The sequence below is a fragment of the Colius striatus genome, chromosome 1 (genome assembly GCF_028858725.1).
Source record: "Colius striatus isolate bColStr4 chromosome 1, bColStr4.1.hap1, whole genome shotgun sequence".
Classification (NCBI taxonomy): domain Eukaryota; kingdom Metazoa; phylum Chordata; class Aves; order Coliiformes; family Coliidae; genus Colius; species Colius striatus.
This window is the reverse complement of record NC_084759.1, coordinates 201574141-201601285: the sequence shown is the minus strand read 5'-3', so window position 1 is coordinate 201601285 and position 27145 is coordinate 201574141.

Below are 27145 nucleotides of genomic sequence, written 5' to 3'. Positions count from 1 at the left end.
ACATTATACATCCATGTAACTCTTTTCTGATTCAATATTTGCTTTCATTAGGCTTGCTGCAGCTCTTACAAAGGCTAGTGATCCCTTTAGAGAAGCAACATTTCAGATTAGGATTCCAATGAAAGATTTGCTGTACTTGCCAATTAAAAAAGAAAATCCCTCACTTTCTTCTCCTTTCCTTACAAGGAAAAAAAAAATCAAAACTTAAACATAAAAATAATTAAGTACTAATGAAAAATAATTCAAAACATTGTATTCCATACTTTTTCAGAAGGCTAATTTAGGGGTCAGAGAGGTTATCCAATTTAATCGAGGTAATACGATATTAAAGGGAGGGTCAGGACTGGAATGTAAGATGTTTGCTTTCATTATATCCTGGGAACATATATAATTATCGTCTCATACTTAAGAATAGCATGAGAACAATCTGCTGCTGCTATTTTCTTTTTTCTTTTCATAATTGCAAATGAGTGGTGTTAGGGATAATTTAGCCAAAAGGCAATGCTTCCAATTTGTGGAAACATCCTTGTTCTTTTGAAAAAAGACTGAATTGGCCTGAAAATGTTTTATGCCAGAATTTTCTGCAGAGTAGAAGCTCTCGAGAGGCATTGAAATTGACAGACTAGCTACACATATTTCTACAAAGATATCAGGTTTACAGGGCTGCAGCAGTGATTTCATAAGTTCCCTGGTTTTAGGGCAAATCACCCAGGAAGACTACCCCAGAAGTGAGGACCTCGTATCTCCATGTTGTCTGGCTTTAAGTGCTGTTCTACCTCACAGCTAAACCAGCATCAGAGGTATCTCGCAGAGGATATGTCTGGACCAAAACATTTAGTTTCTTTTTGTTACCTTTGGCAAAAAAATTCCAGTCACCACTATCATAAAGCATAGTAAAAATCCTCTTCTTCTTGGTTTGAAGAGAACAACTGAATAAGAATTGGAAACATCTATTTAGCTGCCTTAGAAAAAGTTCGTGTTCCCTCAGAGCCTAATAAAATAGCCTTCAGATGCTAGAGCTTTAAATGAGACAATAAACTTCACCATGTTTGGGGTGTTTTTAGGCTCTTTTCAGATCATTGCTGAGATAGGACTTAACATTCACTATTTTAATACCAGGCAGCAAAGACTAAAATTGATGGATGTGGGTTTCTAATGTTTGCAAAGCATTCCCCAGGATATATGTATATATACACTGCAAAGTAATCATCTGCGGTTCTTTTTGGGTGAGTAAAGATTCTGCTTTGGAATTAAAATCCTTATTCCTCTAGATATGCAGACGTTTATAGATCTGACACTGAAAACTACACTTTAGGTATGCTGCTCCTTGCATTCCACTTTCAAAGCACACCATGTAAGAAATACTGAGGGACTGGAGTTTCTCCTGGTGGTCTTAGGCAAAGAAAACACTACACACACTTTGTCCATTCTTTGTCGCTGTTCATGCATAGAGAAACCAGGCAAAGCAGTAGAGTTGAGAAGAAAATGGGAAAGATATGAAAAAGAGAAAATAAAAGAAAGCCAGAATTAAAGCCAAAGGTATAGAAAAATAACTGACAATAATAATAATAATAAAAAAAAGTAAAAAAAAAAAGTTCAGTAAGTTGATAGAAACAAACAGAAAACAGCTTAAAACAAGAAAAGAAAGAAGGATGCTGTTTATTTTCAGTGTATTCTTCAGGTAAACCTGAAGTGGAAAAGTACAGGAAAAAAATCATGAAAGCAGAAAAAGAAACCATAAAATGCTGAAGAAAAATAAACTCAAGAAATGCTGTAATAATTCCAAACATCTTATTTACAGTAAAGTGCTTGTAAATATGCCTTCCATATGCTTATAAATATTAATGTTACACATCGAACATATAATAAAAAGGCAAGCAAAGAAAAGAATCCAGATTTAATGTGATTTTGATTTTCTAAGCTGTGATACTTTTTAACATTGATATAATACGGCAGGAATCTAACTGACCATGAAACTTAGGCATATGCTGAAATTTAAGCATTGCCCGAATCCCCTTCACTGCCATGGGTGATTAAAACAGGTATATGTTTAAATGCATTGCTGGACTGACTTTCTGGGGACAGGTTAACTTGGAATGCCTACAAAAGAAGATAATGTTTTAAACAACAACAATTTCTCTCATTCAAATTCTTTTTATGACAACATAGCTTTCTATTTGGGATCTTTTTCCCATTGAATCTCTTCTCATATTAGCTGATTTTAACTGAAAATGAAGGACAGCTTTTCAGAATAGACTATTTTTTTTAAAGGATGCATCCTATGGTCCTGTTGCCATACTGTTTGCAAAATTCTTAAGAAAATAGATTTACAAGATAAAGCTGCTACGGGAAGGGAACACTTTCAGCACCACATTCAGAAAATTAATGAGGATGGGAGGTTGAACTGAAGGGATGGGGATTGGAAAATGAGAGCAAAATTGCACATGCACAGGATTATTACTTCAGTACATCCACTAATTAATCATAAAAAACAAGGTGATGGCAAATACCAGATTTCCTAGTCGGTGTTCTTGTTTGCTAGCAGATATCTTCTTAAATCCTGCTTATATTTTGACTTCTTTGACACAGCACTCAGATAGGGATATATCAGCAGCATCAGTGCCAAATTGCACAATTAATCTAAGGTGACCCGAGTAATTCAACTAAATGAGGCATGATCTGAATATGATAAGGTAGAAGGCATGCAGAAAAAGGGAGCAGAGCACGAAAGGAGAGGGGTTTAGCTCAAAACAAGACACAAAGATTCTGCTTCACCCTTTCCCTTCACTTTTTTATATTTATTTGCATCTCTGTACAAAGTGGATGTTACACGATACAAAAGGACAAGTAAATGAAAATGCATCTCAGTGGTACTGTTCAATGGTAAAGTAGGACAGGGCTGTAATTTAACACACGGGAAAAGGCTTTGCTAAAAAGCAGCTAAAAAATCCCTGCACTATAGCAGTACTTTCTCTGCTCTCTCAGACCACTCTAACTTCATCTGACTCGTACAGATTTGTATAAAGACGCTCAATTGAATTTCCCTTTCAACAACTCTAATAGCTCGTCCTCTTTTTTTCCTGTCTGATTTATTTTTGTCATTCCATGGTACATTTTCTCCAGCTGAAAAACCTATGTAAGAATTTCTTACCCCATCATGCCTGGGGCACATCCAACCCATGTCTCACCAGAATAATTCAATACCTCTGTTCTACCAGTGCTACTTTTACAGAGTTGCTCCATAACTCAGATTTCTGAAATGAGCTGACCCCACACAGTTATGTGGAGAGAAATGTAACGTGGGAAGGAATAAGACACTTGGAGTACACAGTTTGGTGGAAACTGGGAAAAAAAAAAGAACTAAACCTTCAAGCTCATGTGACATCACAACCAAAGAGGGTAATGTACAAGCCAAATAGAAAAAGCAGTGTTGAGTGACAATTGATAGACAGTTTAGTGAGTTGTTTAAAATCTGTAAAAAAAAAAAGAAATGGAAGAGTCCAAGTGCCCTAATAATTCACAGTGCCTGAGTAAAACCATCATAATTTCTCCTTCTACTGATGTAGTGTTGAGAGGAATGAATAATTCTTTGGGGTTTTCTTCAACACAAGATGGTATTGCTAAAGCAGCAACGTTATTTGCCTTTGATGATGCTGGGATTTCTTTCAGTCAATTGTCTTTTTATACCACTGCTATTAGGATCACAGCTTAGTTCAGAGTAATTTTAAATATATTTTTATCTCTTTCTTGCATCTGTCCAATAAATCTTATCTGCCAGCTTTGTGGAGGAGAGGGTGGTGTAGAAGGCTGTTGCAGGAGCTGTTTGCTTTACAAGGCACAGTAAAATTTACAAGTTACAGTTCATCCAGCCATTGGAACTGTGTTTTTCCCACATTCAATTAAGTATCTTTTTCACAAGATCTTTTATTTTATTATTTTATGAAGATCACTACTGCAGTCCATGATAACCTACTACCAGAAACAATTAAACATGGCAGAGTAGAACTAAAACAAAAGACAGAAGCTTTGTAGGATACAGTGTGTTCAATTAATTATTCTATTGCGAATTAGAAGCAATTAAGATTTAAATCTTGTTCATTGATTTGTGATTGAGCCAGTAGATGAATTACACAAAAAAAAACAGAAAGGAGGAGTGAAATAACTTCTAAGAAACATTTAGTTTATTTGGATTTTTTTAAGGTCTGAGATCATACTAGATATTTCTCAGACTTGAGAACTGAAGCAGAGGTTGGGAATGGCTGGAGTGAAGAAGACAGCTACCTTTAATTGCAGAGATTCAGTGTACAAGACAAGAACAGGCCTGGCCAAATACTGTGTGGCTCCAGTGGAGCTTTGCACTGTGTTCTGGAGATCATGGGGGTCATAACCATCTCTAGCAAATACTCACCTGGGCTTTTAAATTTCACTTTTCTTTCACGTATTTAAAAACCTTTGAGACATCTGTGATGCAAGCAGCTCATCTGCAATTTGAATCTAGGAATTTCTGTTTCCAAAGTGAAAATCAGTTGCCTAAATCACTGAGCTAGAAGGAAGGAGATAATAAAATCTGTATTAGAAAAAGTTTAGAATAACCCAGAAGTGTAGCTAATATTCTGTAACCTGTTTTCCTTCCAGAAACACACTGTTTCTGTGTCTAATTCTCTCTGAACTGTTCACAGATTTCCCAATAACACAGTTCCCAAAAAGACAATTTTTTCACCATATATTTTGGTGGATTGTAGTTTATTCAACTATCCCAACCCATCTCTGGAGCTGGAACTAAAAAGCAAGGTCACAACGCTGGTCTTGACGAAAATGCATGTACATGTGCAAAGGCAGTCCTCAAGATACTTATTCTACAATTGGTAAAGTGCCCATAATAAAATACCAGTATGGTATATTAGGCACTTTGTGGGCTGTGAAATACTTTAAATACAAAGCAAATTACTACATTTCCAAATCCTGGAATATCTTCAGTTTTGCTGTCTCTGAAAAGCAACTAATGCCAGAGAAAGAAAAAGAAAAGAATTAGAATATATTTAAGGCATTTTTATAGTCACTTGTAAGATACTGTATTTATGAATACATGAGGAATAGGTTTCACAGTAAATGGACCTAAACAGCTACCAATCAGTCAGAAGTTGTTACTGTCTGGTGGACATTTCAGAAAGGAAGTGAAATAGTCCACATCTCTGCAGGCAGAACGGTATCCTAGTATACCACAGTATGTGCTTCGCTTTTATTCCTGCTGCCATTCTCAATATTCAAAGGTAGAAATGACCTTAATTTTCTCCAATTGAGGACATGTCTTCATACAAAGGCTTAACTGCCTTGACATGTCAGTGTGAGTAACCATGCATTTGCCACAATATACACAATGTGCAGAGCACAGCAGGAATTTGAGACTCCAAAGATACAAACGCACAGTGGAATCCCATCTATCTGGATGTATGGTGCATTTATGTACAGCTATAGGTTCACAAAAGAGATTCCACATGGATGGGGATGAAATAATCTCTTCAACAGGTTTTTGCACAACCTTGATTTTTCTTCCTCGATGTTGTAATGTTGCCTCATCCTCTCTGAACGTAACGGGTGTGAGTATAGCACAGGCGCAACAGTAAGGAAGCACAGATGGATCCATTAGAGCCTGAATGCACAGACCCACCCAGAGCTGCTGAGTTATGCAACTACCTCTCTGCACATAGGTTTTTGGACCACAGCTGTAGCAAAAACATCATTCCCTCATTAACATTTTAAGTGCACAGAACAGTGCTGCCTTGCTGAAAAACCAAAGTGCGAGCATAATGAATTGCACTAAGCTGATTTATTACTGCTCCATTATGCTTCTGTAGAGATGCCTTTTTTATGTCAGCTTTTCACAGCTCATAACAATTCTTACATACAGTTATACCTACTACACGTGCATCTATCTCTCTTTTTAAACGCTTAGTTACAGCTCCGTATACTCATATATAGAGATATGTAGAAAAAATAAGTAGTGAGGCACCCTAGATGACAATAAATTCTTATACATTCAATAAGGAACACTAGCTTTTATATATTGCTTTATAAATGTATATATTTGTTAGGACATAACACCTCAAGTGCAGAATATATTTTAGTGTTACTAACGTGTCATTTCATAGGTACACTGCAATACTCAAACTCAAAGTAACAGGTAGGATTTCAGACATTTTAAGCATAGACGTTTCAATGCACTGCATCTTAGTGCTGGATCCCAGAGTTACACTTCCAACCAAGTAAATGCTAGGATCCTACCAGATCTGTCATGGCCAAACAAATAAGACTGAAGTCTTTCTGTTTAAAACCGTTTAAAAGATGCAGGGAAGCACATCAGACCATTTGGGACTCCAGAGCTCAGATTCTCACAACTTCAAGAAGGCAAGTAGGATTCAGCTCAGTTCAAGGCACTCAAACATAGAGACCTACAAGTATCTATGTGTAAGTTATTGTGCTTAAGTTTTCACTATAGTCATCAGAGATGTGGAACCCCAGTGCCCACAAATATGCATGCACTGCTATTTGTCATGGAGCCAGGCAACCAGCTTGTCCTCCAAATATTCCTCCAGAAAGCTCCGAGGATCATATATTTTGTTATGTGAGCCAGTCTCATGGTGCACCTCAGATCCTCAAATGTGCATTGGATGGCACTGGAAACTTATGTTTAAGCAACTTTGTCTACTTTCAGGCAAGTTCTCCAGATTCTCTCTACTGTATGGACGACAGGATCAATAACTAGTAAAAATATTGTAAAAGAAATTCTACAAGTTAAAAAAAAGTATATATATCTACATATAGCAATGTTTTTTGTGAGGAGTCTCATCACATCAATGTGAATCAAACATACTCTTCACAGATCTACCAGCTTGGGCAACTGATGGAGCTATGACGCTGTCTATGGTATTTCTGATCTCATTCAAAAGGAGGTAGTGAGAAATCACCTCAAGAAAACAACTTTTTGCAAATAGTGACTTTAGGCACTTCTAGAAGTAGACAGTTACTGGATTGTAACCTCAGAACTCAAATTTTACACACAACCCAATTTAGATGTCTACAGATTCTTTGAATCTTACCCTACATGCCCATATAATCTCCATGTTTGGGGTGTGTATAATTAAAAAACAGAAGATTTTCACCCTCCCCACAGATTTCTTATTAATTGACTGCATAAATTAAACCATTTACAAACAGGGTATGAGGGTACAGTACTTACCATTTTGTGTCACTTTCATTTACAAAAAAATGACTGGAAAGCAATTCTTTCCCTAAGTTTTGCTTCTAGAATCTTGTGGCAAAATAACCCCAGAAAAATAACGTGTTTCTTGGATCTGCTTCGCTACAATGGCTACAGATCTCTGGCATCTCAATGACAGCCCTGTGTCTTCAGTTAATCTTTTGTTTAGACAGGACATACCTGAGTATTGTTTCATTTCTCTGGAGGGAGCTAATCATTCTGAAGCAGGAAATTTCTAAGCATTCTCACTATAAATCTCAGAAATCTTATTCTGAAGCATCTTAGGGTCATCTTAATTGTGGTCACTTATTCACTAGCACAACAGGCCCACAGCGTGTTCGTGTATTATTAGATCATTCCTTCAGGTTCTGACTGGAGCTCCCTAAAAGTACTTGTAGTCTGAAAAGTGACAGTAAAAATGACATTGTAGGTTCCTATAAGTCTTCTCCCAATGGATTGCAGATCCAATTTTTTCTATTCATAAGTAAAAAGATACTTATTTTCCCTTCTCTTACCTGCAAACACAGCCTGTGATCTGAAAACTAAGCAGGGTTCTTCTTACCTCCTGCCTCATTACCAGTAATAAAGTTTCTGCTAGCAGAGTTTTACCTTTCTAACAATGAAAATACAGTTTAATTTAGTCTTCACTTTTGACTCTATTCCTCTAATCATATTGAGTCTTTTTCCTGTCAACATGATAAACATAGTAAGGGCCAACATCTGAAAAAGAGGTCACTTTTATGAAGTCGTGTGTCATAGTATAACAGCATTTCACAGAGATTTGTTAATGTGTCAAGAGAAAATTGATATGCGGAAGATATCAAAGTTTGTTTCTGAATTTCTTGACTTGAAAGATAAATTTGAAATAGCATCAGAACTGGACTCTAATCCCAGCAGGGAGTCCTACTGCTTTGTAAGATTATAAGGAAAGAAAATCTAGAAGAAAAAAAATAATCTCTTTTCTTTTTAAAAAAAAAAAAAGAACACAGGAGAGTACAATGTTTGGCTTTAAACCCTTGACAGCATCATTTTTTCCCCCTATTTGTCCATGAACTACTGTGGAGAACAAGTGCTCCCTTTAGGGCAGCGTGGGATAGTCAACCAGGATCACTCTAATGGGATTACAAGTGACATTTTGCTGGCCCTTATTCCAGGTAGATGTTTATGTGTCAGTAGGCTCTTTTCAATCTCTCTCCTGTCTATCAGAAAGTCAAGAAGCGGTTTCCAACAATTACCTTGACCACATCTGAGCAGACCAAACTCTAGTCAGTTCATATTACCCTGTCATCCTGAAACTAGGGGTGGGTGAAAGTTGGATTTAAGAGCAATGGAAGAGAGAATGTAAAAATTAATAAATTGAATTATTATTAGCAATCAAAAATCAGCTAAATATAGTCATCTTAAAATAGTCACAAACAAAAGCAAGGGGTGTGAAATAAATCTTTTAATCTTCTTGCTTCACCTCACACTGTTGTATTTTATGGTAAACTGCACAAAATGTTTTTTGTGCTCCTGCAGTTGCAGGACTTTTTTATTTTTAGTGTGTGTATTCCTGTTAACCTCACCATCTCTACAAAATCTCATAGTTCACTGCAAAATGTAGTGTAATGCACTTCACCATTCAGATTAGATATGGGTGATTATAACACAATAATCGTGTGCATGTGCTATACATCTATAGGATCAAGTCATTCTTTTTTAAATATTAAATGGCCTCTTGGGGCAAAAAGTAGGTTAATCAAAATAATACTGTCAAGTAGAGAGTACAGACCTTTTATAAAAGAAAATTAAGTAGAACTGGTAATTATAACTGGTGTACAACCTTTCAATGTAGTCAATAAGAAAGTCAATTTGCTTAAAATAATGAGGTATTCTGGCATGAACAATCTGTTCATACTTTGTTCCCTAGAGCCTCCAGAGGGAATCAGAGCCTTAGCTGACATTTGATACTTTCTGTCAATTTATCAGCTCTGTGTCAGTCTGAGTTTGTAAGATGGTGGTAGGAGGAAGCTTGGGGACTGATACGAAAAATGGGAAAACACAGTTGATTTGTAATGCCTGGGCTTATCCTTATTAAAAATAAATAAACCCCTCACATTTCCATCCACACTCCTTCCAAAATTGATTTGGGATGTAGACGTGGTATTAAACCAGCAAGAATAAATAGACTAATAACAATAATAATAAATGCTAGCAATATTTGGGAGAGGTGAAGAGATCTTAAACTTCAGGCTTCACTACTGGAGATGTGTTTGCAAACTAATGAGTATTGGAGAAAGCAGATTATCTCGCATTTGCCATTTTACTCTGAGGTTGTTCCTGTGCTGTCAGGGGAACTGTCAAGTGCCAGTCTTGGTAAGACAAAATACTGGATGAGGTCAATTTGGTGGCCAGTTGAGAAAATCATTTTCTGCATCCACAAATTATATAGGTTTAAGGCCAACTCATGGAGGCTTGTGTTCCCTTCTGCTGTGATACTTTCAAAGACATTTGCTTTAGGAAGCTTTTCTTGCAGAAAGAAGCAATTAACAAAGTGAGGAATGCTCAGGGTCACAAAAAGCTGAGGTTATGACAAATTTTCCTTCTGGTTTTGCACTGTTCACACCCAATGAGGACACCCACACAAATCAATGTGTTTCCATCAGAAAACAAACAAACAAAAAAAGACTATTATTAGGAGACTGCTCTGGAGAAGAGATATTTGTACATGTGCCACATATATTTAACAGATCATTAATGATTTACAGTTAAAGAGAATTCATAAGGATTCATGGTAATACTTACTAATTCATTAAGATCTTGTGCTTCCTGTTTGACTGGTTTGCAGAATCATCAATATCTGATCATCAAAATCAGTCTTTTAGCTGAGAGGCAACTCCAGGTTTTGCGAAGACTCCTGAAACATCCCTTTAAGATAATTGCTGACTGAAACAGCTGGCCAAAGGAAGGGCAGTAGCTGGTCCTTATTCTCAAATCCTGCTCAATTATGGCCAGGTGAGAACAGTTAATTATCCTGTGCTGAGGGAACTTGCAGGGGAGATGAGACAAGTCATTGCCACCATCATCTTTCAAAATAACCTCTGAAGACATGTCTCTGAGACCTAATGAGTAATACCACGTTTCTTCTTTAATGGCAATGTTACAAGAAAAGATAAGTTTCAACATTGGTGATCCTTTTGACTTTGACAGAGTAGTAAGAAGTGTGTAGACAGATCTCACTGAGGGCAAGAATGGGCTGAAGAGAGGAGCAGAAAACCCTAAAAATGGAGAGGACAGCAAGATCATCTACTCATTTCAAAGGCTGTATAGTTAACTAAGGAATTGAAGTATCCTTTAAAGAAAGGCTTGTGCACATTTGTAAACAATTTATCGAAAAGTCAGAGGTAGCTTGTACTCAGGAGCAGGAAATATTGGTTATGGGCTTCTTGTACACAGCCTTGCACAGGATCTCACGCCCTCACAAGTGCTCTGCCGTACTTGCAATAAAAAGCTGCCCAATTTAGCCTCTGATAAGCTCCATGTAATAAGTTTGTTTATCCTGGAAAGGAAGAAGGTTAAAGAAAATGTTTTCTAAGGCCTCATCACAGAAAAAGAAGGACAGACTAAGTATTCCTGGGAATATGGAGAGCCATGCAAAGTCTCCCTGCTTTTGACCCTCTCTGAATGGATGCAGAAATCTTCTATGAGACATCCATCCATGAGATCACAGCCTTCCCCAGAGACATTTCTATGTGTCTGCTCAACATAATGTGGATGCAATGTGTTCATTGAAGTGGAAGTGCTCTGCAAAGCCACAGCACCCAAAAGACATCCCCAGGGAAGCTTTAAAAACACCTCATCTCTTGTACTGTCTAACTTGTTTCAAAGGTAAATGTTTGCTCTTCAGAAGGATATTTAATATCTCCTGGAGTGAGTGTTATCCTTAGTAAAGTCACTAGCACTGCCTTTGGTTTGGCTAAAAAATACATATATTATGAGTCCTCTCCAAGAACTCTCAGCAGCACATTGCAGTTGATCTGAGTGGCAACAGCTATGGGACAAACAGCTTGATTTAAAAGAGGGGGACAAAAAATTAAAGAATCGTTAAAAGATAGAAAACTTTATTACTCTTCATATAAAGGACAAGAGGGTCATTAGGAGCAGTCAACATGGCTTTACCAAGGGAAAGTCATGTTTGACCAACCTGATAGCCTTTTATGAAGATATAACAAGGTGGATAGATGATGGTAGTGCAGTGGATGTGATTTATCTTGATTTCAGCAAGGCATTTAACACCATCTCCCACAGCATCCTTGCAGCAAAACTGAGAAAGTGTGGGCTAGATCAGGTAGTAAGGTGGAATGAACTGTTAAGAGAGTAATGTAGGGAAAGGGGACCTAGGAGTCTTGGTGGATAGCAGGATAACCATGACCCAGCAATGTGCCCTCGTGTATTAGAAGGGCTATGGGCAGTAGATTGAGACAGGTTCTCCTCCCCCTCTACTCTGTCCTCATGAGACTGCATCTGGAGTATTGTGTCCCTAAGTTCAACAAGGACAGGGAGCTGCTGGAGAGAGTTCAGCAAAGGGTCACCAAGACAATGAAAGGAGTGGAGCATCTCCCTTATGAGATGCTTATGAGGGGTGACCTCATTCACATTTACAAATACATAAAGGATGAGTGTCAGGAGGATGGAGCCAGGCTATTCTCAGTGATGTCCAATGATAGGACAAGGGGCAACAAGTACAAACTGGAATATTAGAGGTTCCAAAGAAATACAAGGAAAAACTTCTTCACTGTTCAGATAAGCGAGCACTGGAAGGAGCTGCCCAGATGGATTGTTGAGTCTCCTTCTCTGGAGACATTCCAAACCTACCTGGCCGAGTTCCTGTGTGACCTACTCTAGGTGGTCCTGCTCTGGTAGGGGGGTTGGACTAGATGATCTTTTGAGGTCCCTTCCAACCCTTAAGATTCTGTGACATTGGGATTCTGTATTGCAAAGCAGTGACAAAAAATTTCAAGCCACAAGATTTTCTTAGAAACAACTTGTTTTCCAAATAAAAGAACATTTAGGCAGACTGTGTACTTTATCAAAATTAAGAAAAAGAAAAAAAATACTCATTTTGAAGTGTTGCATTTCATCCTATCAGTGTGATCACTTTTTTTTTCCAGAGTGACCAAACATAGAAGGGATCAATCAGCAATTTCTTACATTTCTATAAATATGAAAATGTGAAAAAAAAAAAAAAACTTGTTTCACTTAATACTCCTTTAAAAATTTTTCACATGAAAAAAATAGCTAATATTAAAATGCAAAGTGAATTTCAATGGAAAATGCTACTTCCCTGCGCTGAAAACAGTGCACATTGTTCACTGAATACCAAATACCTACCTGTGTCACATTGTCCCATCAACAGATGTCTGACTATCTCCTCCTAAAATATACTATCAAACTAGGGCAAATTATATACCCTTTCCTAATTAATTCCATGGATATGATGAAGTTTGACAGGAAATGAGAAGACAGAGGGAAATGTTTCCTATACTCACTACCATGTGGAAATTAAAAGAGAAAAGGTGAAAGCTTCTCGCTACCCTCATGTGTCAAACACTGACCTTGAGTCCTTAAAAATTCAGAGCAAGTAATAGAATTGTTTTTATGAACACTCCTTCAGTTAGTTTTAAGATTAAACCAATCTCTTACTTTGAAAGTTCAAGTAGAAAGAAGTTTTTTCTTTAGGCAAAACTGAAATTACAGGAGAAATTTTCATATAGTACATAGCTGCACAAAGCCGGTAGTAGTTTCATACCCCAGCAACTCATTTGGTGATGTATTTATGTTCTTAACTTGGTTTATGTGCAAATCTACAAAGCACTAGAAGAATTCTGGACAGTTTTCATCTATATTGTTCAATTGACTACTGATTTGAGGTTCTTTAATTCCGGAAAACTTCCTGAAAATGTTTTAAATGCATTTGGTTTTCAATGAACAATGAGTCTCCACCCATTGATGAGGGGCTCACTGAAGTGTTTCAGTTTGACTACAGCAGGTAGTACAAGCTGCTCTTGAAAATGTTTCCATGAATGTGAAATTCAGCTGACTACACACAGGTCTCTGGAGGTACACAGACGGTTCACCAAGTAACTACATTCCACCAAGTAACTCCAAACTCTCTTTGCGGAGAGATAGTCAATATATCCCAGAGTCTCATCCTATTTTAGACAGCTATGTTTCATTAGACTCCCTAATCTCCACTGACTCTTATGGAACCTAGATTCTCATAGCTCCAAAGCCTGAGCTCAGACACTCACCTTTCATGAATCTCAGGTTGTGTTTCTGACATTATTTAACATTTTGCTAAGATTTAATATTCAGAAGTATTCATTTTTTTCCCCTCTTGTAGAAGCTGGACTTTACGCTGTTTCCCTGAGGTTAAGGTTCTCCAGTTCTAAGGAAACACATGGGCCAGCCTGTCCATTTGATCAGAGAAATCTTCATGCTGCCAGATGTAGCTGGTTATGGATATACCAGTCCCTGTGTGTTTTCAAGTCTCACCATTCAGTGTGCTTGAGTTTCATTCACACAGCCAAACTTCACCATCAGTGTTAAGTGGGTTGATTTCAGTCTTGTTTCCTCTCCCCACTTTTTCTAGTCTCAAAATGTAGATTTATACATAATTCCCTGTATTAAATTATGGCACTAACCTACAAAATTTCAATGACTGCTTATAGAGGTTTCTTGTGAACATTAGATTCAGCAATTTCACGTGTTCACTTAGTAAGTACCAGAAAGCTCACATATCTCTATCCTCCATCCTGTGCTTCTGACAGCCAATGAACTGCCTCCTCGTGGCATGATGAACACAGGCAGTGAACACTAAGAATCGTTAACTGCATACACAGTGCACTCCACAAATGTCTTCCACTTTGCTATGTCTCATTGCTCAATTATAACTTAGTCACTTATATTTTGCTATTCATCATCAGAGGCTTCTTATCACATATGACATCTACTCATTAAAGCTGAGATGTTATTCGCAGGATTTAGGCAAGGGTTAATATGAATTGTATTCTCATTCTGTAAAAATGTTGTGAAGCATGGCTAAAATGATCATGTCATGTTAGAAATTTGCTTCTTGAAGAAATGAAAGTCATTGTCAAATAAAAATGAAAATTTCCTAAGTTCTGAGTTTAACACACCAGGCATGCATGAAATCAATTAGCTGTAAAGCTGACTAAATCAAACTCACTTGCTTTTTTGTTCTTTTAAATAGAGTGCTGAGACTCACTCTTGTTTTGCTAGGATAGAGTTAATTTTTTTCATAGAAGCTATCATGGATTGTGTTTTGGATTTTTGCTGAAAACAGTGTTGATAACATAAGAAGGTTTTAGTTATTGCTGAGCAGTGCTTACACAGTGTCAAGGTCTTTTCTGCTTCTCACTCAACCACACCAGTAAGTAGGCTGGGGGTGTACAACAAGTTGAGAAAGGACACAGCTAAGACACCTGACTCCAATTGACCCAAGGGATATTCCAGACAATATGATGTTCTGATCAGCATATAAAACTGGGTGAAGAAAAAGGAAGGAGGGAATGTTTGGAGTGATGATGTTTGTCTTCCCAAGTGACTGTTATGTGTGATCAAGCCCTGCTTTCCTGGAGATGGCTGAATGCCTTGGGAGATAGTGAGTGAGTTCCTTGTTTTGCTTTGCCTGCATGTGTAGCTTTTGCTTTCGTTATTACACTTTTATCTCAACCCACGAGTTTTCTCACATTTACCCTTCCAATTCACTCCTTCATCCCACCAGGGGAGAGTGAGTGAGCAGCTGCGTAGTGCTGAGCTGCAGGCTGAGGTTAAAACACCACACTTTGCATTTGTTATGACACCTGAATAGTCAGTGTCCTCAAAATGCTTAAATATCTGATGACCTGTTTCTGAAATTGAAGACAACATGCGAAAAAAACCACCAGCACGTTTTTTGTATGTTGTTTTGCATCATCTTTTACAGACTTGTCAGTCATCATTGCTTCAAAAACACATTCACATTTATGATATTCCTTGTGGGACTTAACACTGTGCTGCGTGGAGGAACTTTGACTTGTGTTGAACTGCTGTAAAAATCAATATAAAAATACTGAATGGACTGGAATAGGGAATGCTTATTAATGTGCAGTTGAGTAGTGAAAATGACCCATCTTAATGCTGTTGACAGCACATTTGTCTTGGTGTCTTATTGGTTTTAATTTGTCATCTGATAAATGTCTATTTACGTAATGGAGAGTTAAGTGCTCATTAGTTTACATTTAGCTTTGTGTCTAGAGTCAGGTCAGACCAATGAAGCTGATGTTACATGAAAGCTATTAATAGTCATAAAAGGTTATTTCAATAAAAACAACTGAAAAGAAATATTATATTTGTAACTGTTGAAATAAATTCATTATTTGGTTGCTTGATTGACTCCAATCTCAACACAACAGGTTTTCTTGATGTTTCATACCTCTTAATATTCAAGGCATTCTGTAAAACATTTATCAAATCAAATTTTAGAAATATGAAAATAAATCTACAACCTTTATTACTGGTGAATGAATCAGGTGTTCCAGAACACATATGTAAAGTTACTAATTTATGTGGTGTCATAAGGTCCATAGTGCAGTTTTTATGTGTTTGTTTAGTCCTATAGTGGAGCTATAAAAGCTTCTTATAATGAAGATGTTACCATAGAAATCATTGCTTCTAGGGCTTTCATCTGAGACCTGCCATATCTGATGAACAGGAAAGAAAATCTAAATGATGGCAGAACCAAATTCCTTCTGTAGCACTGGGCAGGTTTTTCCATCTGAAATTTGTGTAGTACTAGGTATTTTACCATTTTTATCCTGTATATCTTAATGAAAAATGCTCAGCTGCTCTGGTCATGTTTGGGCACAGGGTGAGAATGTACATAAGGTCAAGTTATGGTACTGATCCGTAGCCTGGACTATAGAGTAGAAAAAGTCCAAATTGAGGTGCTCTTAAGTCAACCCTGCTGTATCTGCTTTACACTCCCCTACTATAGCCACTGAATCTGTTAATATCCAGGAAAGTCTCTTTGCCAGTGTCTCCCTGTAAATTTTGGCTTCTTTCAGCTTGCAACAAGTTATTACTTCGTTGTACATGTGACCTCTGACTTCTATACCTGGTTAAAACATCTTTAGTCTCAAATCCTTTTAAACACAGGAAGATAGGAGAGAGCTTAGTATGTGATGCACAGTATTGCTGACACCTTAAAACAATACATGTTAGGCTTTGAAAGCAATCTCAGACCAAGCAATACACTGACTTCAAATCCATTCTGCACCTGTGTTAATCATATTGAAAAAGTCAAAATGCTTTGTACAGCTTTACAAGGTGAAAAATGAACAAAGAGGACAATGAACTGCAGGGAGAAATATTTTCCATGTGTTTTTTGAAAATCTAAGCAAAGGGTTTCATCCAAATGACCACTTCAGTTAGTACCATACAGCTGAAGTCCTAACCTTAGCTTTCCCATCAAATGAATTTGGTTGACCTCCTTCATAAAGTACATTTGTTTTCACGGATGAAAAACAGGGTGTAATAGCTGCCTGGTGGTGTTTTATATCCCACAGGTCAGTGAGTGCAACTTGTGCCTTGTGCAACTAAGCCACACTTAATGAGTATCTGTATTAGCTTTCAAATCTGGCCCTTTGACTTAATTACTCTGGAGACTTTCTAGTCCTGTTCCAAGCAAAGGCAAAACTGCAGATGTCATGCTTTCAGTGTCTCAAGATGCCAAGTATCCTGCAGTGCCACTAGTATCTTTTCTCAGATACCTCCTCTTTTTTCCAGGCAAATAAAGTACCTGAGCAGTAGGAACTGAGTAATGGAGAGCTGAGAAACCTGGATTATCAGAGTCAGAGAAAGGCAGGATTCTTCCCTGAAAGAGTCCGTTTCCATTCAGAGACCAGGGGAGCACAAGAACACCAGAGTTCAGATACAAATGGTTGAAACAGTTTTGTGTTGTCAATCTGATTTCTTCCAAATAACTCGTGGACACAGTAGTGCTGAGATTTTCTGAGCTGCAACCATGATGTTTTGGGAAGGTAATAGAATTCAGCCATATGGACATGAGCAATGCAGTGCTACCTGGTTTTCAGGCCTTCTTGACTTACCAGTAGGGAGAAATATCAGTAATCAACTATTCCTAATTTTTCAGTGCCCTGCAGAATTACTGGGATCTGATTTGCTAAAACTTGATGATGTTTTGTCTTTCACAGCATATCTGTCACGCTTTTCTTTCTGCTCTACATTCCTATGGACCTCAATGATCTCACCATTTCACAATCAGTTTTCAAACACTTCAATGTATTTTTAACTACTTTTCTAAAACTGAAAAGAGTGCAATTGAAAACCGTTTTCATTTTTATTACAGCCTTAACCATCAATATTTACCCAGTTCCTTCAGCCTACTTATGTTTTCAAAAAAAAATATATTCTTACTACTGTTTTTGAGACAAGAATGAAGAAAATAAAAGTTCTCCAATTCTCAGAAGTCCAGAGAGTTGAAATTTGAAGACAAAACTTCTGTCTGTTCTCTAGAGCAATCCCCATCTCACACACACCCTGAGTTGAATCTCTAAGTACACAATATTCCTCAGACAAAAAATCCATGCCCCCATCTCCTACGCCTTGTCAAGTTTCAATCCTTCAATAATGCTCACAATTTTGTGAGAAGTCAGGACTTCTTCAGAGAAAGTGGAGGGATCAGGTGAGGTTATTTTCACTTCTGAAATCAAAATGTGAAGCCAAATCTTTCCATGAACTAAATCCCTTTCTACTACTTCTTTTATAGCTAAAGTATTTAGGATTAATTGTTACAAATTTCCCTCTTATAGGTACACAATATCATAAATTTAACAATTAGGATCAAAAAATCTTCGTCTGCCGATAATTATATGGAAAACTAGTAAAACAAAAAGTACACCACACTATTTGGAAGCATCTCAATTTTTCTTTTCAGTTTCAGAGGTCTAGCAATTAACAAACAAAATATCAAAAAGCAACTAAACACTTGTTACACAACCTGCAAAATCAAATCACGATTCTCTGTAGTATAGATTCCTGTATTATATAACATATGAACTGTGTAATTAACTGGCAGTACTCACTGTAATTTTCCATAACCTTGTAAACAGGATCATATCTTTTAAAACAAAGCATCAAGTATTTTTAAGGAGCAGTTTATAACTAAGAAAGTGTCTCTAACAGGGAAAATGTTTTTACAAAAGAATTGTTCTCAAGCTAAAAATGTCTCTGCATCAGAACTAACAACAGAATCTGCATTACATATAAATGTCACAGTATTTAATTAAGATAATCGCTCAAATAAAGCATTTGAGAGAAAAAGATATTCAATATTATGGAGCAGAAAGTGATAGTAAACTGTGAGGACTGTAAAAGAAACAACGCACCGACCACTATAACGTGAAAATAGTCTTATGTAAAATGGGGAGCTTGGAGCACAAAGGCATGGCTAGACAAAGAAAGCAATTATGTTCTTATCTTATGGCAATTGCAAACAAAGTCAAGTGTGATATCATGTATTAAGAGGCAAAGCACCAAGCATGAGGCCAGAGTCATAATTTTTATTTCAGATGTATAATTACGTGAAGTTGTAAGACAACATAAAAAAAAAGAAACCTTTTTCTTTTTCCCCAGCTCTGTGAGTAGTTCTTGTTAAATCACTAGCTTTCTATGGGTTCAATTCTGAATGGAAACAGAATTTAATCAACAGCTATGTTGCTCAGTTTTGGTCTTTAAAGTTTTGATAGATTGATTCATCTTTCTCCTTACCCATGCAAGAAATCAAAGAAATATGGAGAGCAATTCAAGTAAAAAAGACTTGATCTCTCTGAGTGGGACGTAATTTTCATTCAGAACAAGAAATCCACTGATCTTTTGAATATTTTGGCTAAACAGATTGCATACCTAGTTATTATGAATTTGATGAAACCTTGTTATAGATTTTAATGTTCTTTGTTCTGTTTGTTGAATTAAAAAGTGCCAACCAACATAAATTATTTGAGACCTGTTTACCTAACTAGATTAATGTAATGCCAAATCAATCCCTTATTGGTGAGATGGCAAAAATAAATATTTTGGTTACTATAATAGTTACTATTGGCTTATTTTCATTTTTGTATTAGTAATAGCAGATCAAGGTCAACATTTAAACCAAATCAGCTTGGAAGAAACTCAAAGACAGTGTTTTGTAGGGAGCTGGCACAGGGTGGTGACTGTATATACTTGATGCCATCAAGAAATAACAGGAAAAGTGCACAAATTCAGAAGAAAATGAGGTTCAGGCTCCATCTGTGAGTGCAAGTAGCACCAGTAAGAGGGATGGTTTCTTAATGGCACTGGATCGTATTCTGAGTCACTGCTGAACATACTGACAGCCCACAATGCCACTGACCAACAAAAAAATAACACTAAGGCCACTATAAACCAGAAAGGAAGTAATTTTTGTTACTGTATTACACAAGAGGCCAGTGACAAGGATAAGATCCCATAGTACTAGTCTAAGTACAAAGACAGAACAAAGAGGCTGCCTAGGTCCAGAGTTTACAATCTAAATATAGCTCTTGATTTGTAGAGGGTAGAGTAAAAACTATCTGTTCAGTCTGGCCAGCACTGGTTTAGCATGTGCATCACATCCTTTTTTTTTCCATTCTGCTTTCCAAGACCAATCAGGAGGGATCAACTAGGAAAAGTAGTTCAGGCAGAATAGACTTACTATTTTCATTTTCTTCTACATAAATAATGCGATGTTATTATGGAATGGAATAGAAAAAGATTATCCTCTTTTTAGTTCCAGTCCCTGGGTGAAGGTTGAAAAATATATTATTGTAGTTCGCAATGTTACACTTGCAGAGAGAATTTGAATATCAATAAGCAGAGAGATTTTTAAATGGATATTTACATAGACTATCACTGTATGTTTACATTTAATATCATATTGGATTTAATTTTATTATGTTCAAGAAAGCAATTGGGTGAAGAATAAACACTGTAGGATGTTATCTCATTGATATGCAGAATCAATATGATAATCAAGTTGCTGATACAAACTCATAAGAAAAAGCTTCTGACATTTCATCTAGGATCCCTAATTTCATATTTACAGTGTGATGTGAAACTTTCTACTGCAGTCTTACTGTTTAATTAGGAAGATTACTTTTGTATCTTTTTTTTTTCTCCTCCTAATTACTTTTACTCTCCTTTCAAATGATGGAAGACTAATACTGGCTTCTACCAAAAAGTCATGAAGATTTTTTCTTCAAAAAAAAGAAGTTTAATTAATAAATATTAGGTGAATGTACAAACCAAAACATCATCCTAAACCTATGCTATAATCCATGTGAGGAGTATGTTTGTCTCTAAGAATTAGAGTGATTAGCATGCACTTCCAATATGCTAAGCAAGTCTAAGCTTGTGAAGGAAATAGGACTTGGTATACCTTGTGTTCTTAGCAAGAATACAATCAGACATGATGACCGATAGGTATATGCTTGATGTTGTGTTTCAGGGAAGTAATGTCTTTTCCTTATTTTCACTATCATTTGATTCACTTATATAACAAGTGCAATTACTCTTTACCTTGCCTTTGGCCAAACAAGCCTTGAACACCTTTCATGAGTGGCATGTTACATGTTTACTAACAGTTTGGCTTCAATATATATGCAGCTGCTCCTCAGAAAAAGAGTCAAAAATCAATGCAGTTTCCTAAAGTTCACAGTCAATACTTATAGACTGAGTTTATTGCATGACCTCTCTAAGGGTGTAAATATCGTCCTCAGACATCCTGAGTCAATGGCAGTAGTGCCTGGTGCAGGAAACATCCCAGAACTGGTGACTTGCTGTGGTTTTGGGGCCAGGCTCTGGCATGCTTTGAGGTTGGAGAATAGTCTTGTTTGGCTGTAGGTGTTTTACATCCTTAAAGGTCTGGACACCACAAAGACTATGAACCAAAAGTTCTCATCTATTTAGAGCCATCTTTAAATGTTATTAACAAATAGTTCACTCTCCCTCTGTATCATCCTTCAGAGCAGTATCAAGGAGATATGTTACCCCTACAATGGACTAAGCAAAGATGAGAGTGACAAACTGTCTTTCATGCATGTCTTCAGTGATGTGAGAACATCTCATGAAATATGTTTCTCTCTGAATTAAAGAAGCTTATCCTTTTGCAAACTGTTCCATAAAAAGTTATGTGAGCCAAATGTCTCTAAAACTGATATATCATTAAAGCTTCTACAACATTCCAGGCATTGCCACTAGTAATTTTTTGAGTTAGGATTGATTGAGTCTCTATTCAAGAATAAAAAATGAGTGTTGTGCCAAGAATGTTGACAAGGAACAATATGAATCCAGTCTTATCTCAATGTTATTGCTCTTGCCAGTCACTATCTTACTATTAAGATAAAGCAAGTTACCCCAGTGTGTAAGCTACTGATTGAAGGCTGGGTAATGATTTCTGAATTTGTCACTGCAGCTGCAATATTGAAGAGAATATGGAAGAAGATGAATTGGCAAACCACAAATTTACGTTTTAGGATATGCACATAAAAAGCAATTTAATGAATTTATATACCTGTTCATATATGTACTTCTCCCTTTCATTGGCATAAACAAATGGCATCTACTCTTTATAAATAGGTGCACATAAACATGCCATCTCTGCTTGTTGCTATGACATTTTAGGTATGCAGAGATATTTAAACTTTAAAAAAAAAGATGTTACTTTTATTCTGAATCACTCCATTAGAGTAATATATATCTCAATATTGAGAAAACATTGGTGTAGTTTACATATTATATATCTATAAACATTGTATGCTTATTGTATATCTAAAATTTATATGTGGAAAGCCCAATCCTGTAAAATGTTTCATGCTTTTAAGTGGCTTTTGGATCAGTCCCAGTATATTTTTCTTGTCCAGATGAAGCAGATTTTTTTTTTTCCTTGTTGGCTGTCTGATAAGTTATGGTTACAACCAGCAGGAACTGTGCTGGAGGGAAAAGAGGTTATGAAATTCCAGAAATTTATGTGTTCTAAACAAGTATTAAATGAAGACTGTAAAGATTTTCAAAGAGAGAGACAGAACTCATATGACTGTAACAAGACACTCTAGTAGGATGTTAAAAACAAACTCTTCCTATATCAGTTTCCACATCTCAGATTCACTCCCTAACCACCAAGTTCTTAAGAGTTTTTGACTGATACTTGCTTTTTTACTTCTTTTGTGAGAGCTTATTTGTTATCAAAAGTGCTATGCATTTCAAAAATTCTGTTTTTTCAGGGAAACTCATTTGATTGGAAGATCCTCAGTTAAGTCTACAAGACAGCTTTAAATTTCAAAGCTAGATGTCTCCCAGGTTACTCTGGCTTCATTCTCCAAGCTATTTGGTGAAGCAAGGATCTCAGTATCTCATATGTCTTTGTAAAAGATCCAGTACAACAGAGCATGAGCTGAGTTGGGCTTTCAGAGGTTAACATAACATTTTAAAACTGGCAGAGCTTGTTACTCTAAGACTCCCTTTGTATTCAATGGACAGTAATAAGCATCGTAACAAAAGAACTTCTTTAAATTTACATTGAGATGGGATTAATCATCTTCTAGAGATATCTTTTGGGAAGATGGGACCTCAGAAGCAGCCTTCCCTAACACCATCCTACAGTTCTACTGGATTTTTAACCCGTCAGAGGTATTTCTCCTGTTTTTTCTCATTGTCCTAGCCATTTATATTTGGCAATATTTTTTAAACTTTACCAATGATACAGTCATCACACATTCCCCTGTAGAAAAAGCCTACAGATAAACATCTTCAATACTAGCTGTATACTGAGTTAAAGAGCTGACAATAAATGCACATGATTTGTATCTTCATTAGATATTTGCATCATACCACTCTCTATACAACTGACAGAAAATCCAAAACCACAGATGTTTTTCCCCTTACTGTACTGTTTCAGATAGAAACTTGGTCTTATTTTATGATAAATAGACTAGTTGCTATGATTTCTTTCTTCATTCTACTCTTTTCATGAGCTCAATGCCCTGAATTCCATAAAGATTGAATGGTTTGGGGGTTTTTAGTGGTAGTTTATAACTATGAAATCCGAACTGTTCTACTTTTTAGTCTTGATCCAGGCAGTTGACAGGATTGTCCTTCAGACTTTCTCCAGCTTGTTCACAATAGGGTTTAATGTCTGTGTCCACTTCTTAAGGATAAAAAGCAAATATTCTGTGTGATATCAAATTAGAAATTGCTCATGAATTGGTGTTAACCTTGATCATTATGATGACTTTTGGATTTCTTTTATTAATTGATTATATTAAAGGATGGTCCAATCTAAGTTTTTTCCAGTTTTTAATTTGTGTTTAATGGATTTCAGGCAAACAACATTTCAATCTGCACTGGCACAAATTATACATTTTGATGTGAGAGATAACGATATTAAGATACTGTCTACTTACAATGTGTAGGTTTCATAAATCTTATATAGACTCTGTTTATGTTACATATATGATACTTATATAAGCAGACATCCTCTACAGACCTCAAAATCCCTTGTAGACTATAAGCAAGCAATATTACCTCCATTTTTTACACTTGGAAATTTAGGCACAGAAACTAATCTGAAGTTTGATTTAGCATAAAAGCTTTTCATCCAGGGTTTTATATTAGTTGCTTCTCTCTAGTGTGTTGGTATTTATAAAAAATAATACATATATTATACAAACACAACACTTGCAAGAATGATATTTTTCCTTCAGTGTATACACAGAAGCTGGGGAACAAGAAAGAAAACTGACTATCCTAAAGCTGGACAAACAATGTGCGGAAGAATATACATCCAGATCTTACAATTCTCCTTCTCATCTAGTACGGAATCTGGATTTACTCTTACTCTCCCATTTTAACCAAGAGCTTTCTATTTACTTGCTAAATGCTGGCAGACATCTTCAGATTTGAAGATCACTCTCTTGTGAGGAGTTTCTTGTCTAAGCAGAGAGTGTGAAACGGAATACCTAAATCACTGTTCCACCTAAATTGAGACTAAGGCTTCAAAAACCTAAATCCTACTCAATGATCCAGCCTGCATCATTTCCACATGAGTCTACCAATCTAGGTTCATTAGGCATTTTCTTACTTAATACCTGACTTTAATTGTCCAAATATGGCCAGAAATGCTTTCTGTGCAGGGTTGGAAAACATCTTTGCTGTAATTTCGGGTTTAGTCAAACAGGCACACTGTGCTGAGAAGAGGAGCTTCAAGGATGGAATTGGACAGGACCACAAAAGTTGTGAGTGCTGCATAGCTTTGCATATAACTGGGACATGAAGCATTTTGGATGAGAATTACTTCCTTTCCTCCATTTATATTACTCTAAGACTGAAAAACAAGAATCAAAACAGGTGGAAATCTCTTGGCTACCCGCTTTCAGACGGCTTTCCTCTTAAAATCTGATTTCTGACCCAATGTTTGCACTTATGGGCATACAGTGCTTCATCTTCAATATATTCTCACTCAGAACACGTCAAAATCTCAAAATTGGGCATTAGAAATTTGTACTGAACTCTGCATTTTAAGAGGATATGATCTATCCTCATTAGCCATTCACATCAGGTACAAACTTTTCTTCTTCATTTCCTTTTTTCCCCAGGTTTACATTCTCAAAAGTTCAGTAAGACAATGTTAATATCCTCCCAATAAATATCCATCATGAGTCTCCCAAATCTCATGTCCCATCATTTGGTTTTTTGGTTTTGTCTGCTGATACTTCTTAATTTAATGATTTGGAATAGCTGTTTTTTTAAAAATGAGCTTTGGATAGAAATTTTGGAGATAAGAATATGGATAAATATCCTTAGCCTGAGCAACTTCAAACCTGCACTACAGGACATCCTAATTATTTGGGTTTGGAGTATTCTAGGGAATGAAATATCAGAATGGGAAGTGATGAGAAAGCAAGGTATTTTAAGCAGAACAAGGAAACATTAATAAGAAAAGACAACAGATACACAAACAGCTCAGAATTTGAAAATGAAGTATCCAAATTGGAAGTTAGGAGAGACTCTGAATGGAGGAAGCTCTCTATTTTCCAATCCAAATTTCATTGATGTTTTGGTTTTTATTTCTTTGCTACTGAAGTCAGGAGCATAATATAGTGATATTTGATAGTGCTGACAATTTTCTTCTCAAGCTGCAGCCTTCTCTTTACAAATATGCCATAACTTAACTTGTAAAACACTGATTATGAAACTATGCTAAATAACATGTTAATGCAAAATTTTATCTATCTGTTCTGATTTGTATTAATCTACCATAAACACTTTACCTATACCAAAATTTAAAATGTGTCAGTTCTTTCATTGACTTACAGTATGAATTATGGACTGTCATAGCTTAAATTACTTCATGGTGTGCAACAGTGTTTAGACTCACAGTTTCATCATTCAGGATTAGTCATTAAGATACTGAGATGCCAAAATTTAAGTCCCTCATATGTGGTGAGTAACTTCTATAGGTCAATGTGTGGTGTAAATGAGGCAGAAGTAAAGGCTGTAAATCTTCAGGAATTTAGTAAGCAGTTAACAGCATGTAGATCCAAAAATGTGATTAACAGTCTTATGCAAGTAAGGCAGCTCCTCAAACTGTCAAGATCTTCACAAAGCAAAACCCAATTACACATAAACAGATCTTGAATTCTCCCTCTGGACTTGTGTTTTTCTTAGCTATAGATTATCATTCTTACTTTTTTTTCCCAAATGTAATATTTAATATATCTAAAGGTTGTCATTTTATTGAGGAATTCAGACAGTGGATTTCTTTGATTGCATATGATACATTTAAAATTGAATACATTTACAGCCTATTATATCATGCTTTGTCTCATAAATTAATTTTCAGTTAATTTTTAATATATGTCAAATACAGATTGTAATCAGTTCTCTTTATATTTTAATATCATGATCAGTTCTTTCGTGAAAGGACAAAAACCTATAAACAGCTTAGGGCTACTTTCAAACAAAAGCATGTCATTTCCTCTCAAGGAGCACAAGAGGAGGTCACTTGGGACAGGGTTCCTGTGCATCTAAACTTGGGGATCTAAAAATTGCTTTTCTAAATCTAAACCACACATGTTCCCTGCAAAGAATACAGAAATGAATTTTCGTTTCTTAAGGGTTGTTAATTTTGTCCAAAATAGTCAGTTTGGCTAGGTCAAATGAATTACACTCTGAAAGTGCCTATTTCTCTCTAGTAACTTCAGAGAGAGCTTATATTGTCTAGCTCAGACCTCAACAACTCACTTTTTTGGATACATAGAGTAGGATTCAGTTGCTTAAAACAGATGTCTAGGGTCATTTGAGATACCTTCTTGTACTAAAGACGTCCACATGGACTGGTACATAAGCTGCAGGGCCTATAGCAAGCCTAAGATCATGTAAAATAGCAACAAGAGACCAGGTAAGATAATTGACACACAATCATAGAATCCTAGAATCATAGAATCATAGAATGGTGGGGGTTGGAAGGGACCTTTAGAGAACATCTAGTCCAATATCCCTGCAGAAGCAGGTTCACCTAGATCAGGTCACACAGGAATGTGTCCAGGTGGGTCTTGAAGACCTCCAAGGAAGGAGCCTCCACACTCTCCCTGGGCAGCCTGTGCCAGGGCTCCCTCACCTCACAGTGAAATAGTTTTTTCTTATGTTTAAGTGGAACTTTTTGTGTTTCAGCTTCATCCCATTACCCCTTGTCCTGTTACTAGATACAAGAGAAAAAAGCGATGCTCCAACTTCCTGACACCCATCCTTTAGATATTTTTAAATGTTAAT